A 17,219-nucleotide genomic window follows, 5' to 3' on the forward strand; every position below is an offset into this window, starting at 1 on the left:
TATAGAATCTTATTTCAACACGAAATTGCCCTGGATTCTAGAAACCAGATAAAGATGGCTCTGATTGAGACCATTTCTCCTTTATGGAGAAAATGAGCAATTATACTGTGGATGTGAAATGGCTGTGACTAAGGCCCTGGGTTACTAAGCTAATCCACAACACATATGCCAGCAGATTTAATATTAAGAGAGGACCCAGGCAGATCTGTTCTCTAGATAGTACCAACCACAGCCCAAAACAATCTCCAAACCCCTGGGAATAAATTTGTGCCATCAGCCACACCCCTAACACACAGATTCCACAGGCACTCCTAGCTCAAAATTGGCAGATGGAGTCTTGGTCTGGGAATCAATTGCAGAGAAATTTTGTGATTATTGCTTTCAGTTATGTCAATCAAACGTCCACTATGCACTCTTTTAACCCTCAGCACATCGTCTTCCATCTTAAATGACCTGTCCACTTTAGAGTGTGCATCCCAGTAAAACACAGTTTCCCCTTTACTGCTCCTTCACCAAAGGTCAGGACCTGTACTGATTTCCATTCTCTACTTTGCCTTCTACTCTTTCCAGGTTATGTGAGAATTCTTTCTGACTTTTGAAGTAAGAGATGTTTGGCCATTATTCAGCAGGGATCCTGAGCCAAGGGCCGGGAGAGTGGATGTTTATCTTGCTGTATATATGGGAGAGAGTGAGCGAAGTTTGCACTGGTACTCTGCCAGTTTGGCATAGATAAATTAACACAATTTAGACATAACTCACAGACACTTGATCCTTGTTTAGCTATTTTTCTCTATATCAATTGTGGAAGGATGTTTTCGAAGATTCCAAGTCTGACAATGTGTACATACCTCCATTGCAGACTTTCAAATAGTTAACAGAATTGAATTACATACTATGGGAAGTGTATCAAAATAAAGATAATTTTAGAAATATACTAAATCTAACTGCAAGACAGAGTTGCCATATTTAGGTATCAGCTTGAAATACCCAAATAAGAAAAATACACAGAAAATATAAATTAGCAGCCAAAAGTCATGAAGGAGGCAGGTCAACACTTTTCTCTTGGTGCTTCCAACACTAAGAAAAAAAATGAAATAATTCTTAGAATCATTAACAACCACAACCATGGGTTTCCATTGTTCATGTGGTGCCCTTTCCTAATAATGGCACATACTGGTCAATGTTGGCGATTCAAGGGGCAACATTACTATTTAGGAAAGCACAAAGAAATCCAAACAATGTATTTTTATATAGGCTTGGTTTCAATAGCACTTAGAGACATTATAGATACGAGAACACTGCAAAAGTTTTGCTAGGCTATTGAGAATCATGTGCTCTTCTATGAAAGATGAGAATGTTTAATCATCCAATTATGTTGAGAAACACAATTAAACCTGACAAATATGGCAACCACATATTTGCACCCGGTACATGCCTGAAGGGAAAAATGGTCCACAAAAAAATGTGTCACTACATATCTATGCCAACAATTACACTTCATTTCAATAACAGAATTATAATAGTTACAAATACTGTTTTGAAAAACTGAGGATAAATAAATATTCAAATTCAGGCAAAGAATCCACTCACTTACAAAACACCGTTCACACCAAAGTAGATATAACCCCAGCATGATCTGAACCTGGGGGAAGGTCATCATTTCACAGTGTGAGCTAAGAATTCAAACCAACCTATTTTAGTCCAGAGTAGTTGACCATGGAGGAGTTCACTGTTGTGCACAGAATGTGAAGGTGGAAGAACTCTGAATCTAGGAGGGTCTTCCTGTGCTCCTACTGGCTTCAATGCAGTTCAAGGGCTGATTCTCTGAAATGTATAACTGAGTGAAGGGGAGGGAAAAGCAAGTGCTTGAGAGCAAGGAACAACCCTGGGAAAAGGCTTAGCAGGGCTTGGTGCTTGGTCGTCTGAGTGGTTTGTAAATGCCCCGTGGAACATTTGGAATTTCAAGACATCTTCGAAGAACATGAGAGCTTCTATCATTTCTATCTTCTCTTATGTTTTGGATGGAAGAAATCTTGGACACGTACTTGGAGCAGAGAATTAAGTACCTTCCTCAAGTGCACGTTCACATTCCACATGTTAATGACAGTATCAACGAGGCTCAATATGTCCATGAATGTCTTCCAAGCTTGGTATTCTCTACAGCTGTTTCCATGCCAGTATTATTCATTGTAGCAAAACAAATCTCATCAATGACATCGCATCTCTCCTCAATCCGTGCAGATATCTTTTCTGCCAGATTCACTTCGTGTCTCCTATAAAGTCAAATTCTAAAGGATTGGGCAATTCTGAAAGTACCTCGGAGAATCACCAGTGAGCAGATGACAGGCATTTCTTCCACTGTTTGCTCTTAAAGTTTCTGAAACTGACCCGTGAACACAGGCCATAGGGCAGCAACAGTATCTCGAACTTACACAGCTTCCCGGATCAAAGACTTAAGCCAAGCTCCACAGAGGGAGGCAGACCCTCCATCACACTGATCCACCCACAGAACTCTGCACGGTTACCTAGGATCCACCAGCCACAACAAGCCTCGCGGTACACAACAATATTCCACCTGGAATCCAACAGATAACTGCCATCACCAATGGCTGCTGCATCTTGTCAGTGTTGGGGGAGGGGCTGCATCCGACGAGAGGTTCCTAAGGTAAATGTGATTCTACCCACTAGCATCCCATGGGCCTTTCTTCTTCCCTCTTTCTTTGGTCGAGATCTGTATGCACAGTACCAACAGAGGGAAGTGTGTCCATTTTCAGTTAATGGTTTCACACGTCTTTAAACTTTCTAACAGTTCACAGCACACAGAGACCCAATAAAGGAAACTTATGTTCCTATAATATCCGTACACCCGGAACACATATCCGTCAGTTGATTTCTGCTGAAACACCCGCACTCTCAGGACATGGATCCATTTGGTTCATGGGGGCTGAAATTCCTAGAAATGAAACCAACCCCAATGTGCACTTTACTGTCTGTCTTTTTTGCCCTTAGTACACTATTGCAGAGCTAATTGTTTTTGTTATAGGCTTATGCCATTTCTTCTCTACGTAGGGAATAATATGGCATTCATTCATCCTGTTGGAAGACTTGCAAGTCTATATCACGGACTAGGACTCTATTTTCTTCCAAATCGGCATTTGGGTTAGGTCACGATATGCTCTTAAGAATCAATATTTACGAATATGAATGCACGCCTCTGATTTCCAAATACAATTGTGTTGAGTACATGCAAGCCGCTATACTGGGTCGATGCGTGCTGAATGATCCTTGACATCACCTTGAGTATTTTCTTTTGAATAATCATGGTTCCTTTGGTATATGTCAGCCAACCATACACAGTTGGTGCTTGTTTGTTTGTTTGTTTGAATCTTTGTTGGTCTGCATACCGTTAGTTTTGCAAAAACATCAGGCCATGAATTTCTCGGTTCGCTTCAGAGAGTCATATATGCTGAATCACTTAAGATAGTGCTTCCAATCACCAATGATTTCCTGCTTCCCTCTCCCAACTTTAGGGTTTTGATGTCCTCCTTGCATTCTTCTTGTTTCTTCTGTGCTACTCATGCTCTTCTTGCATTTCCAATAAAGGTCTCTTCTTTCCACTTCACCTTGCTGATTTTTTATTCAGGGTAGATTTCTCAACCATTTTTGTAGGATAAGATTTGAACTGCTGAATTCTTTTAAGATTTGCCGGTCTGTGGAATTCTCTAGTTTTGCCGTTATTAGAAATGGCGGTCATGTGTCATAGGCTACCCTAGATGGCAGCATTTTCCCATTCAGGATGTGAAATATGTCCTGGCACTCCTCCCTGTCCTGCAATATTGCTGCCGAGATATCAGCTGAAACCTCTCTGGAGGTTCAATTGTGACTATGTTGTTTCCTCCAGGTGCATTTTAAATCAATGGGATATTCGTGAACTTTGTTGATTTGAATCATACCGCTGCTGGTAGGTCTATAGGGATTCCACCTCCTTTGGACGCTGTGTACTTCCTGAATTTGCATAGATGACTCTTTCTTGGCTTTCAGCAAGTTTCAGTCTGATATTCCTACAGATAAGTTCTCAGACATTTTTTGTTTCTTTATCTCTTGCTTTTCCATCTGGGACTCTAATGAATTCTAGTCTTTCATGCCCTGTATTAACCCAGGATTCAACAACAATGTTTTCATTGGTTTGCACTTGCTTTCCTATGTCTGCTTATGACCGAGGGATTTCTGTTCCCCTGTCTTCACAGTCATTCACGCGTCCCTCTGCATTATCTAGTCTGCTAAGGACTGAATTTTAGCCCTGATATATTCACATCCATTGAGTTTTCTGATATACTTTGGCTCGTCTTCAGACATTATCTTCCCACTTTTCTGGTATTATGCCTTTTGTGATTCTGAGACTCTGTAGTTTTTCAGTGATTTCCTGACCTCCATTTTCAACACTTGGTTTGGATAGCGTTTTGCAGTCTAGTTGTTTGAAAGCTTATCTTTTGGGCCTTCAATATCTTTGGAACTGAAAATGGTACTTATTGTTTCTTTTACTGTACTTCTTCAAATCTAATGATCACGTAATATCAGGTATCTAATGTAGTCTTCTAGGGCTTTTTTAAGTGAAAATTTTAGACACTTGTCTCTACGCAATTCCATGGGATTTCCGTGAGGACAATTTCTCCTAGACATTGATGCCATATTCTGTTCCTGTGTGTGTTGTCTGGTCTATCTCCAATTGCTGGTGTTGCCTTTGTTGTGATGAACCCCCATACTATTTCGATTAGGATAACCTCATTTTGATTACGCTTAGCTCACAAATCTGAAAGAGCACAGGACACTTCCTCTGGTGGAAATGGAGCTTCTAAAGGTTCTCAGCTCTGCATTCTACTCTATGTTATTTTGGAGTGTTTCCAGAAGAGCAGAGTGTGAGTGCGCTTGTGCTTTGTAGTGCCACGGGAATGTCCCACTGAAACCAGTTCTTCCAAGAGCTTCTCTGTCTACAGAAACACCAGTGGAAGCATATCTATGGATGTCACACATCAGGGCCTGCTGGAATGATCCCGCAGCCCGAACTTGGTGTCCTCGCTGCCGAACCGTGCCGGTGCCATCCAAAATGTAGCATCCGCTTTTGAGAGATAAACTGAAGGAAATCCTTCCTCTTCTCACGCTGTGGTCTTGGACCACACTTCCTTGTCCTCTCATCCTTGTGGCACGGGTGCACGAAGGCAACCACAGAGCTGTTGCACATCCTGTGCCTCAAACCAAACCATAATCACAGCCCAGGTTATGAATGTAGCAGATCCTAAGGCTTTTCATTCTGAATTCAAACCCAAGGCCCCCTGGATCCCTCAGACCCGATGCACAATATCTCTGATTCAGCCCCACACATGCTCTATTGGCAAAAGGCCAAATTGGTCTCTGGTCCTGCAGATGCACTGGGTGTGGCCATGGGACATATCGATAATTTCAACTGCGCGCGCCAGGGTGGTTGCTTGCTCATTGGGGTCCCAGGTCGGTTTGCTCTCTTTATAGGACCCACCACATCCCACAACGCACTCCAGATCCCTGAGACTCAGCGTGTGCCACCATCCGTAGCCCTATCCCTCCCTGAACGCTGCCTCTGCTACCTCAAATTTGGCAGCTCGGAGCTTGGTCTCAGAATCAACTGTGGGGATATTTTGCACTGGATTCTTTGAGTTCTGTCAGCCAAGCATCTGCTGTGCACTCTTCTAACACTTAGCGCATCACCTTCAATCCCATGTCTCCTGTCCGCTTGAGAGTGTGCGTCCAAGTTAAAGAGAGTTTCACCTTTACTGCTCCATCAACAGGGCTCAGACCATGCACTGGTATCCATTCCCTGCTTTTCCTTCTCCTGCTTCCAGGTGTTCTGAGGCCTCATCCTGTCTTTGGAAGTAACAGACCTCCCTTCGGCAAGTGTCCTGTGCCAAGGGCTGGGTGAGTGGATGTTTCCATTGCTGTGTCCATGGGAGCGAGTGAGCGCAGGTTGCACTGCATCTCTGTCAACTGGGCATCGATGAATCAACACTTTCCAGATACATTTCACAGAAATGTGATTTTTTTTTATCTCTTTGTTTCTATACAGCCGTGGTGGGAGGGATTGTCCGAAGACTCCAGTTTTGACATTGTGTTGATATCTCATTTGCAGTCTTTAAAAATTTAATAGAATTGATATAAATGTTTTGGGAGTTATACGAAAATGAAGTTAGTTTCTGAAACATACTAAATCGACCTAGAAGCCAGACTTGTCAATTTTGGTAACATTTTGTCAGCTCTAAGGAAAACATAGACAGATAGAATGCAAACTAGCAGTCCGAACTGTAAAAGGGGTCATGTCAGATCTTTATTGTTGAAGCACCCGAAACCAACAGGAACCATGAAATAACTAATGGAAACATGAAATAACCCCCAAGCTTGGATTCCCTTGTGCATGTGGTGCCCTTTACTCCCGATGACACCTACTGGTCAATGTTGGCATTTCAAGGTGTAACATCCCTCTCAAGGAAAATACAAGAGGAAACGAACTAAATATATACATTTAGCTTTGAATCCAAAGAACCTAGAGGCATTATAGCTATGAGAACCCTGCTGCAGCTATGCTAGGCTACTGAGAACCAGGTGTTCTTCTATCAGTGATGAGAACGCTTAATCATCCGATCATGTTGGGTAAAGCACTTGAATGCAACCAAGCCTGCACCCCCATGATAGATTGCCCCCGGGGGCTTGACTCAATTGAAAGACGGTCCACATAAGCTGTGTCTTTCATGTCATTGGCGACTTTTACAGTTCCGTTCACTATCTGACTTCTAATATTTACCTAGACTGTCTTGAAAAACGGAGGCCTAATACAGATTCAAGTTCAGTCAAAGATTCCCCTCACTTACCACACTCCCTTCACCCCAGAGAGGACATAATCCCAGCATTTGCTGAATCTAGCGGAAGGCCATCGTTTCTTTGTGGGAGCTAAGTATTCAATTCCTATCTATTTCATACGAGAGTATTTGACCTTTATGGGTTTCCCTGTTGTTCACAGAGGATGAAGCTAGAGGAACTCTGATTCTAGGAGGGGCTTGCTCTTCTCTTACTGGCTTCATTGCAGCTCAGGTACTGATCCCTCAAAATGGATGCCTGAGTGGAGGGGAGGGAAGAGCAAGTGCTTGATAGCTAGGCCCAAACCTGGGAAAAGGCTTACCTGGGCTTGGTGCACTTTGATCTGAATGGCTTGGAATTGCCCCTTGGGTCGTGTGGATTATCTGACCTCTTTCAAGAACATGAGCGTTTTTATCATCTCTGCCATCTCTTCTCTGTAGACGTCAGGGATCTTGGACCCGTTCTTGGAGCAGAGAATTGAGGAACTTCCTCCAGTCCACGGTGGCCCTCCGTATGTTTCTGCTAGTATCAGTGAGGTTCAATATGTCTCATGAATGCCTTTCGAGCCTGCTATCCTCTACAGCTGTCTCCAGGCCAGTATTCTCTATTGTAGCAGAACATCTCTCATCAATGTGTTCGCATCTCTCCTCAATCCGTGCAGCCATGTTTTCGGCCAGCTTCTCTTCGTGTCTCCCATAAAGTCGACTTCAACAGGACTGGGCAAGTCTGAAAGGACCTCGGAGCCTCTCCAGTAAGCTGAAGACAGGCAGATCTTCCACTGTCTGCCCTTTCAGGTTCTGGAAACTGACCCGTGAACTCAGGTCTTTGGGCAGCAGCAGTATCTCGAACTGACACAGCTTCCCGGACCAAAGACCTAAGCCAAGCTCCACAGAGGGCGGCAGCCCCTCCATCGCACTGATCCACCCACAGAACTCTGCCCGGTTACCTAGGATCCACCAGCCACAACAAGCCTCGCGGTACACACCAACATTCCACCTGGAATCCAACCGCTAACTGCCATCCCCAATGGCTGCTGCATCTTGTCAGTGTTGGGGGAGGGGCTGCATCCGACGAGAGGTTCCTAAGGTAAATGTGATTCTACCCACTAGCGTCCCATGGGCCTTTGTTCTTCCCTCTTTCCTTTTGTTCAGATCTGTATGCACTGTAGCAACGGAGGGAAGTGTGTCCATTTTCAGTTGAATGTTTCACACGTCTTTAAACTTTCTAACAGTTCACAGTACACAGAGACCCACTAAGGGAAACTATTGTTCCTGTAATATGGGCACACCCGCAATACATAGCCGTCGGTTGATTTCTGCTGAAACACCCGCATTCACGGGACATCTATCCATTTGTTTCAAGGGGGCTGAAATTCCTAGGAATGATACAATCCCCAATGTGCACTTTACTGCCTGTCTCTTTTGATCTTAGTACACTTTTGCGGAGCTACTTTTCCTTGTTATAGGCTTGTGCCATTTCTTCTCGACGTAGTGTAGAATATGGCATTCAGTCATCCTGTTGGAAGACTTGCAAGTCTATATCACGGACTAGGAATCCATTGGATTCCAAATCGGCATTTGGGTTAGGTCACGATATGCTCATATGAATCAATATTTACGAATATAAATGCACGCCTCTGATTTCCGAATACAGGTGTGCTGAGTACATTCAAGCCGCGATACTGGGTCGATGCGTACTGAATGATCCTTGACATCACCTTGAGTAATTTCTTTTGAATATTCATGTTACCCTACCCTTTTTGTGTTGTTTGTTTGTTTGATTCTTTCTTGGTCTGCTTCTCGTTTGCTTTGCAAACACGTCAGGCCATGCATCTCTCCGTTTGCTTCCAACAGAGAGTCATATAAGCTGACTCCCTTAAGATAGTGCTTCCAATCCCTTATGATTTCCTGCTTCCCTCTCCCATCTTTAGGGTTTTGATGTCCTCCTTGCCTTCTTCTTGTTTCTTCTTTTCCACTCATGCTCTTCTTGCATTTCCAATAAGGGTTTTCTTCTTTCCATTTCATCTTGCTGCTTATCCCTTCAGGGGAGAATTCTCAACCTTTCTTTTAGGATAAGTTTCGAACTGCTGAATTCTTTTAAGATTTGCAGGTCTGTGGCATTCTCTAGCTCTGCTGTTATTAGAAATGGTGGTCATGTGGCATAGGCTACCCTAGATGGCAGCATTTTGCCATTCAAGCTATGGTCTATGTCCTGGCACTCCTCCCTGTCCTGCAATATTGCTGCTGAGATAGCAGCTGAAACCCCTCTGGAGGTTCTCTTGTGACTATGTTGCTTTCCTCCAGGCGCATTTTAAATCACTGGGATGCTCATGAACTTTGTTGATTTGGATCATACAGCTGCTGCTAAGTCTATTGGGATTCCACCTCTTTTGGACGCTGTGTACTTCCTGAATTCGCCTAGATGATTCTATCTTGGCTTTCAGCAAGTTTCAGTCTGATTTTTCTACACAGAACTTTTCAAACATTGTTTGTTTCTTTATCTCTTGCTTTTCCATCTGGGACTCTTTCGAATTTTAGTCTTTCATGCCTTGTCTTCAACCAGGATTCAACAGCAATGTTTTCATTGGTTGGCACTTGCTTTCCTATGTGTGCTTCTGACCGAGGGATTTCTGTTCCCCTGTCTTCAAAGTCATTCACGCGTCCCTCTGCAATATCTCGTCTGCTTAGGACGGAATGTTAGCCCTGATATTTTCTCATCCACTGAGTTTTCTGAGATTATTTGGCTCGTCTTTAGGCTTTCTCTTCCCCTTTTCTGGTATTCTGCCTTTTGTGATTCTGAGACACTGTTGTTCTTCAGTGTTTCCCTCACCTCCATTTTCAATACTTGCTCTGGAGAGCGTTTTGCAGTCTAGTTGTCTGAAAGCTTATCTTTAGGGCCTTCAATCTCTTTGGAACTGAAAATGGTACTTCCTTTTCCTTTTACTGTATTTCTTCATCTCTACTGGTCAGGTAATTTCAGGTATCTAATGTAGACTTCTAGGGCTTGGTTAAGTGAAAACTTTAGACACTTGGCTCTACACAATTGCATGGGATTTCTGTGAGGACAAATTTTCCTAGACATTGATGCCATGTCCTGTTCCTGTGTGTGTTGTCTGGTCTATCTCCAATTGCTGGTGTTGCCTTTGTTGTGATGAATCCCCCATACTATTTCGATTAGGATAACCTCATTTTGATTACGCTTATCTCACAAGTCTGAAAGAGCACAGGACACTTCCTCTGGTGGAAATGGAGCTTCTAAAGCTTCTCAGCTCTGCATTCTACTCTATGTTATTTTGGAGTGTTTCCAGAAGAGCAGAGTGTGAGTGCGCTTGTGCTTTGTAGTGCCACGGGAATGTCCCACTGAAACCAGTTCTTCCAAGAGCTTCTCTGTCTACAGAAACACCAGTGGAAGCATATCTATGGATGTCACACATCAGGGCCTGCTGGAATGATCCCGCAGCCCGAACTTGGTGTCCTCGCTGCCGAACCGTGCCGGTGCCATCCAAAATGTAGCATCCGCTTTTGAGAGATAAACTGAAGGAAATCCTTCCTCTTCTCACGCTGTGGTCTTGGACCACACTTCCTTGTCCTCTCATCCTTGTGGCACGGGTGCACGAAGGCAACCACAGAGCTGTTGCACATCCTGTGCCTCAAACCAAACCATAATCACAGCCCAGGTTATGAATGTAGCAGATCCTAAGGCTTTTCATTCTGAATTCAAACCCAAGGCCCCCTGGATCCCTCAGACCCGATGCACAATATCTCTGATTCAGCCCCACACATGCTCTATTGGCCAAATGCCAAATAGGTCTCTGGTCCTGCAGATGCACTGGGTGTGGCCATGGGACATATCGATAATTTCAACTGCGCGCGCCAGGGTGGTTGCTTGCTCATTGGGGCCACAGGTCGGTTTGCTCTCTTGATAGGACCCACCACATCCCACAACGCACTCCAGATCCCTGAGACTCAGCGTGTGCCACCATCCGTAGCCCTATCCCTCCCTGAACGCTGCCTCTGCTACCTCAAATTTGGCAGCTCGGAGCTTGGTCTCAGAATCAACTGTGGGGATATTTTGCACTGGATTCTTTGAGTTCTGTCAGCCAAGAATCTGCTGTGCACTCTTCTAACACTCAGCGCATCACCTTCAATCCCATGTCTCCTGTCCGCTTGAGAGTGTGCGTCCAAGTTAAAGAGAGTTTCACCTTTACTGCTCCATCAACAGGGCTCAGACCATGCACTGGTATCCATTCCCTGCTTTTCCTTCTCCTGCTTCCAGGTGTTCTGAGGCCTCATCCTGTCTTTGGAAGTAACAGACCTCTCTTCGGCAAGTGTCCTGTGCCAAGGGCTGGGTGAGTGGATGTTTCCATTGCTGTGTCCATGGGAGCCAGTGAGCGAAGGTTGCACTGCTTCTCTGTCAACTGGGCATCGATGAATCAACACTTTCCAGATACATTTCACAGAAATGTGATTTTTTTTTATCTCTTTGTTTCTATACAGCCGTGGTGGGAGGGATTGTCCGAAGACTCCAGTTTTGACATTGTGTTGATATCTCATTTGCAGTCTTTAAAAATTTAATAGAATTAATATAAATGTTTTGGGAGTTATACGAAAATGAAGTTAGTTTCTGAAACATACTAAATCGACCTAGAAGCCAGACTTGTCAATTTCGGTAACATTTTGTCAGCTCTAAGGAAAACATAGACAGATAGAATGCAAACTAGCAGTCCGAACTGTTAAAGGGGTCATGTCAGCTCTTTACTGTTGAAGCCTCCGAAACCAACAGGAACCATGAAATAACTAATGGAAACATGAAATAACCCCCAAGCTTGGATTCCCTTGTGCATGTGGTGCCCTTTACTCTCGATGACACCTACTGGTCAATGTTGGCATTTCAAGGTGTAACATCCCTCTCAAGGAAAATACAAGAGGAAACGAACTAAATATATACATTTAGCTTTGAATCCAAAGAACCTAGAGGCATTATAGCTATGAGAACCCTGCTGCAGCTATGCTAGGCTACTGAGAACCAGGTGTTCTTCTATCAGTGATGAGAACGCTTAATCATCCGATCATGTTGGGTAAAGCACTTGAATGCAACCAAGTCTGCACCCCCATGATAGATTGCCCCCGGGGGCTTGACTCAATTGAAAGACGGTCCACATAAGCTGTGTCTTTCATGTCTTTGGCGACTTTTACAGTTCCGTTCACTATCTGACTTCTAATATTTACCTAGACTGTCTTGAAAAACGGAGGCCTAATACAGATTCAAGTTCAAAGATTCCCCTCACTTACCACACTCCCTTCACCCCAGAGAAGACATAATCCCAGCATTTGCTGAATCTAGCGGAAGGCCATCGTTTCTTTGTGGGAGCTAAGTATTCAATTCCTATCTATTTCATACGAGAGTATTTGACCTTTATGGGGTTCCCTGTTGTACACAGAGGATGGAAGCTAGAGGAACTCTGATTCTAGGAGGGGCTTGCTCTTCTCTTACTGGCTTCATTGCAGCTCAGGTACTGATCCCTCAAAATGGATGCCTGAGTGGAGGGGAGGGAAGAGCAAGTGCTTGATAGCTAGGCCCAAACCTGGGAAAAGGCTTACCTGGGCTTGGTGCACTTTGATCTGAATGGCTTGGAATTGCCCCTTGGGTCGTGTGGATTATCTGACCTCTTTCAAGAACATGAGCGTTTTTATCATCTCTGCCATCTCTTCTCTGTAGACGTCAGGGATCTTGGACCCGTTCTTGGAGCAGAGAATTGAGGAACTTCCTCCAGTCCACGGTGGCCCTCCGTATGTTTCTGCTAGTATCAGTGAGGTTCAATATGTCTCATGAATGCCTTTCGAGCCTGCTATCCTCTACAGCTGTCTCCAGGCCAGTATTCTCTATTGTAGCAGAACATCTCTCATCAATGTGTTCGCATCTCTCCTCAATCCGTGCAGCCATGTTTTCGGCCAGCTTCTCTTCGTGTCTCCCATAAAGTCGACTTCAACAGGACTGGGCAAGTCTGAAAGGACCTCGGAGCCTCTCCAGTAAGCTGAAGACAGGCAGATCTTCCACTGTCTGCCCTTTCAGGTTCTGGAAACTGACCCGTGAACTCAGGTCTTTGGGCAGTAGCAGTATCTCGAACTGACACAGCTTCCCGGACCAAAGACCTAAGCCAAGCTCCACAGAGGGCGGCAGCCCCTCCATCGCACTGATCCACCCACAGAACTCTGCCCGGTTACCTAGGATCCACCAGCCACAACAAGCCTCGCGGTACACACCAACATTCCACCTGGAATCCAACCGCTAACTGCCATCCCCAATGGCTGCTGCATCTTGTCCTTGTTGCTGGAGGGGCTGCATCCGACGAGAGGTTCCTAAGGTAAATGTGATTCTACCCACTAGCGTCCCATGGGCCTTTGTTCTTCCCTCTTTCCTTTTGTTCAGATCTGTATGCACTGTAGCAACGGAGGGAAGTGTGTCCATTTTCAGTTGAATGTTTCACACGTCTTTAAACTTTCTAACAGTTCACAGTACACAGAGACCCACTAAGGGAAACTATTGTTCCTGTAATATGGGCACACCCGCAATACATAGCCGTCGGATGATTTCTGCTGAAACACCCGCATTCACGGGACATCTATCCATTTGTTTCAAGGGGGCTGAAATTCCTAGGAATGATACAATCCCCAATGTGCACTTTACTGCCTGTCTCTTTTGATCTTAGTACACTTTTGCAGAGCTACTTTTCCTTGTTATAGGCTTGTGCCATTTCTTCTCGACGTAGTGTAGAATATGGCATTCAGTCATCCTGTTGGAAGACTTGCAAGTCTATATCACGGACTAGGAATCCATTGGATTCCAAATCGGCATTTGGGTTAGGTCACGATATGCTCATATGAATCAATATTTACGAATATAAATGCACGCCTCTGATTTCCGAATACAGGTGTGCTGAGTACATTCAAGCCGCGATACTGGGTCGATGCGTACTGAATGATCCTTGACATCACCTTGAGTAATTTCTTTTGAATATTCATGTTACCCTACCCTTTTTGTGTTGTTTGTTTGTTTGATTCTTTCTTGGTCTGCTTCTCGTTTGCTTTGCAAACACGTCAGGCCATGCATCTCTCCGTTTGCTTCCAACAGAGAGTCATATAAGCTGACTCCCTTAAGATAGTGCTTCCAATCCCTTATGATTTCCTGCTTCCCTCTCCCATCTTTAGGGTTTTGATGTCCTCCTTGCCTTCTTCTTGTTTCTTCTTTTCCACTCATGCTCTTCTTGCATTTCCAATAAGGGTTTTCTTCTTTCCATTTCATCTTGCTGCTTATCCCTTCAGGGGAGAATTCTCAACCTTTCTTTTAGGATAAGTTTCGAACTGCTGAATTCTTTTAAGATTTGCAGGTCTGTGGCATTCTCTAGCTCTGCTGTTATTAGAAATGGTGGTCATGTGGCATAGGCTACCCTAGATGGCAGCATTTTGCCATTCAAGCTATGGTCTATGTCCTGGCACTCCTCCCTGTCCTGCAATATTGCTGCTGAGATAGCAGCTGAAACCCCTCTGGAGGTTCTCTTGTGACTATGTTGCTTTCCTCCAGGCGCATTTTAAATCACTGGGATGCTCATGAACTTTGTTGATTTGGATCATACAGCTGCTGCTAAGTCTATTGGGATTCCACCTCTTTTGGACGCTGTGTACTTCCTGAATTCGCCTAGATGATTCTATCTTGGCTTTCAGCAAGTTTCAGTCTGATTTTTCTACACAGAACTTTTCAAACATTGTTTGTTTCTTTATCTCTTGCTTTTCCATCTGGGACTCTTTCGAATTTTAGTCTTTCATGCCTTGTCTTCAACCAGGATTCAACAGCAATGTTTTCATTGGTTGGCACTTGCTTTCCTATGTGTGCTTCTGACCGAGGGATTTCTGTTCCCCTGTCTTCAAAGTCATTCACGCGTCCCTCTGCAATATCTCGTCTGCTTAGGACGGAATGTTAGCCCTGATATTTTCTCATCCACTGAGTTTTCTGAGATTATTTGGCTCGTCTTTAGGCTTTCTCTTCCCCTTTTCTGGTATTCTGCCTTTTGTGATTCTGAGACACTGTTGTTCTTCAGTGTTTCCCTCACCTCCATTTTCAATACTTGCTCTGGAGAGCGTTTTGCAGTCTAGTTGTCTGAAAGCTTATCTTTAGGGCCTTCAATCTCTTTGGAACTGAAAATGGTACTTCCTTTTCCTTTTACTGTATTTCTTCATCTCTACTGGTCAGGTAATTTCAGGTATCTAATGTAGACTTCTAGGGCTTGGTTAAGTGAAAACTTTAGACACTTGGCTCTACACAATTGCATGGGATTTCTGTGAGGACAAATTTTCCTAGACATTGATGCCATGTCCTGTTCCTGTGTGTGTTGTCTGGTCTATCTCCAATTGCTGGTGTTGCCTTTGTTGTGATGAATCCCCCATACTATTTCGATTAGGATAACCTCATTTTGATTACGCTTATCTCACAAGTCTGAAAGAGCACAGGACACTTCCTCTGGTGGAAATGGAGCTTCTAAAGCTTCTCAGCTCTGCATTCTACTCTATGTATTATGGAGTGTTTCCAGAAGAGCAGAGTGTGAGTGCGCTTGTGCTTTGTAGTGCCACGGGAATGTCCCCACTGAAACCAGTTCTTCCAAGAGCTTCTCTGTCTACAGAAACACCAGTGGAAGCATATCTATGGATGTCACACATCAGGGCCTGCTGGAATGATCCCGCAGCCCGAACTTGGTGTCCTCGCTGCCGACCGTGCCGGGTGCCATCCAAAATGTAGCATCCGCTTTTGAGAGATAAACTGAAGGAAATCCTTCCTCTTCTCACGCTGTGGTCTTGGACCACACTTCCTTGTCCTCTCATCCTTGTGGCACGGGTGCACGAAGGCAACCACAGAGCTGTTGCACATCCTGTGCCTCAAACCAAACCATAATCACAGCCCAGGTATGAATGTAGCAGATCCTAAGGCTTTTCATTCTGAATTCAAACCCAAGGCCCCCTGGATCCCTCAGACCCGATGCCACAATATCTCTGATTCAGCCCCCACACATGCTCTATTGGCCAAATGCCAAATAGGTCTCTGGTCCTGCAGATGCACTGGTGTGGCCATGGGACATATCGATAATTTCAACTGCGCGCGCCAGGGTGGTTGCTTGCTCATTGGGGCCACAGGTCGGTTTGCTCTCTTGATAGGACCCACCACATCCCACAACGCACTCCAGATCCCTGAGACTCAGCGTGTGCCCCATCCGTAGCCCTATCCCTCCCTGAACGCTGCCTCTGCTACCTCAAATTTGGCAGCTCGGAGCTTGGTCTCAGAATCAACTGTGGGGATATTTTGCACTGGATTCTTTGAGTTCTGTCAGCCAAGCATCTGCTGTGCACTCTTCTAACACTCAGCGGCATCACCTTCAATCCATGTCTCCTGTCCGCTTGAGAGTGTGCGTCCAAGTTAAAGAGAGTTTCACCTTTACTGCTCCATCAACAGGGCTCAGACCATGCACTGGTATCCATTCCCTGCTTTTCCTTCTCCTGCTTCCAGGTGTTCTGAGGCCTCATCCTGTCTTTGGAAGTAACAGACCTCTCTTCGGCAAGTGTCCTGTTGCCAAGGGCTGGGTGAGTGGATGTTTCCATTGCTGTGTCCATGGGAGCCAGTGAGCGAAGGTTGCACTGCTTCTCTGTCAACTGGGCATCGATGAATCAACACTTTCCAGATACATTTCCACAGAAATGTGATTTTTTTTTATCTCTTTGTTTCTATACAGCCGTGGTGGGAGGGATTGTCCGAAGACTCCAGTTTTGACATTGTGTTGATATCTCATTGCAGTCTTTAAAAATTTAATAGAATTAATATAAATGTTTTGGGAGTTATACGAAAATGAAGTTAGTTTCTGAAACATACTAAATCGACCTAGAAGCCCGACTTGTCAATTTCGGTAACATTTTGTCAGCTCTAAGGAAAACATAGACAGATAGAATGCAAACTAGCAGTCCGAACTGTTAAAGGGGTCATGTCAGCTCTTTACTGTTGAAGCCTCCGAAACCAACAGGAACCATGAAATAACTAATGGAAACATGAAATAACCCCCAAGCTTGGATTCCCTTGTGCATGTGGTGCCCTTTACTCTCGATGACACCTACTGGTCAATGTTGGCATTTCAAGGTATAACATCCCTCTCAAGGAAAATACAAGAGGAAACGAACTAAATATATACATTTAGCTTTGAATCCAAAGAACCTAGAGGCATTATAGCTATGAGAACCCTGCTGCAGCTATGCTAGGCTACTGAGAACCAGGTGTTCTTCTATCAGTGATGAGAACGCTTAATC

The 17,219-nt window shown here is 44.5% G+C and overlaps 1 long non-coding RNA gene across 1 annotated transcript; it reads left to right on the top strand.

The window, feature by feature from the left end:
• Window positions 1–2,298: 2,298 nt before the first annotated feature.
• LOC140693217 (uncharacterized) lies at window positions 2,299–13,096 on the top strand. Its single transcript, XR_012068940.1, has 5 exons — window positions 2,299–2,665; window positions 5,874–5,946; window positions 7,320–7,965; window positions 11,155–11,227; window positions 12,598–13,096. It is a non-coding gene; the product is annotated as an uncharacterized lncRNA (long non-coding RNA).
• The last annotated feature ends 4,123 nt before the right edge of the window (window positions 13,097–17,219 follow it).

Source organism: Vicugna pacos, unplaced genomic scaffold (assembly GCF_048564905.1).
Source record: "Vicugna pacos unplaced genomic scaffold, VicPac4 scaffold_19, whole genome shotgun sequence".
In the NCBI taxonomy this organism is placed as follows: domain Eukaryota; kingdom Metazoa; phylum Chordata; class Mammalia; order Artiodactyla; family Camelidae; genus Vicugna; species Vicugna pacos.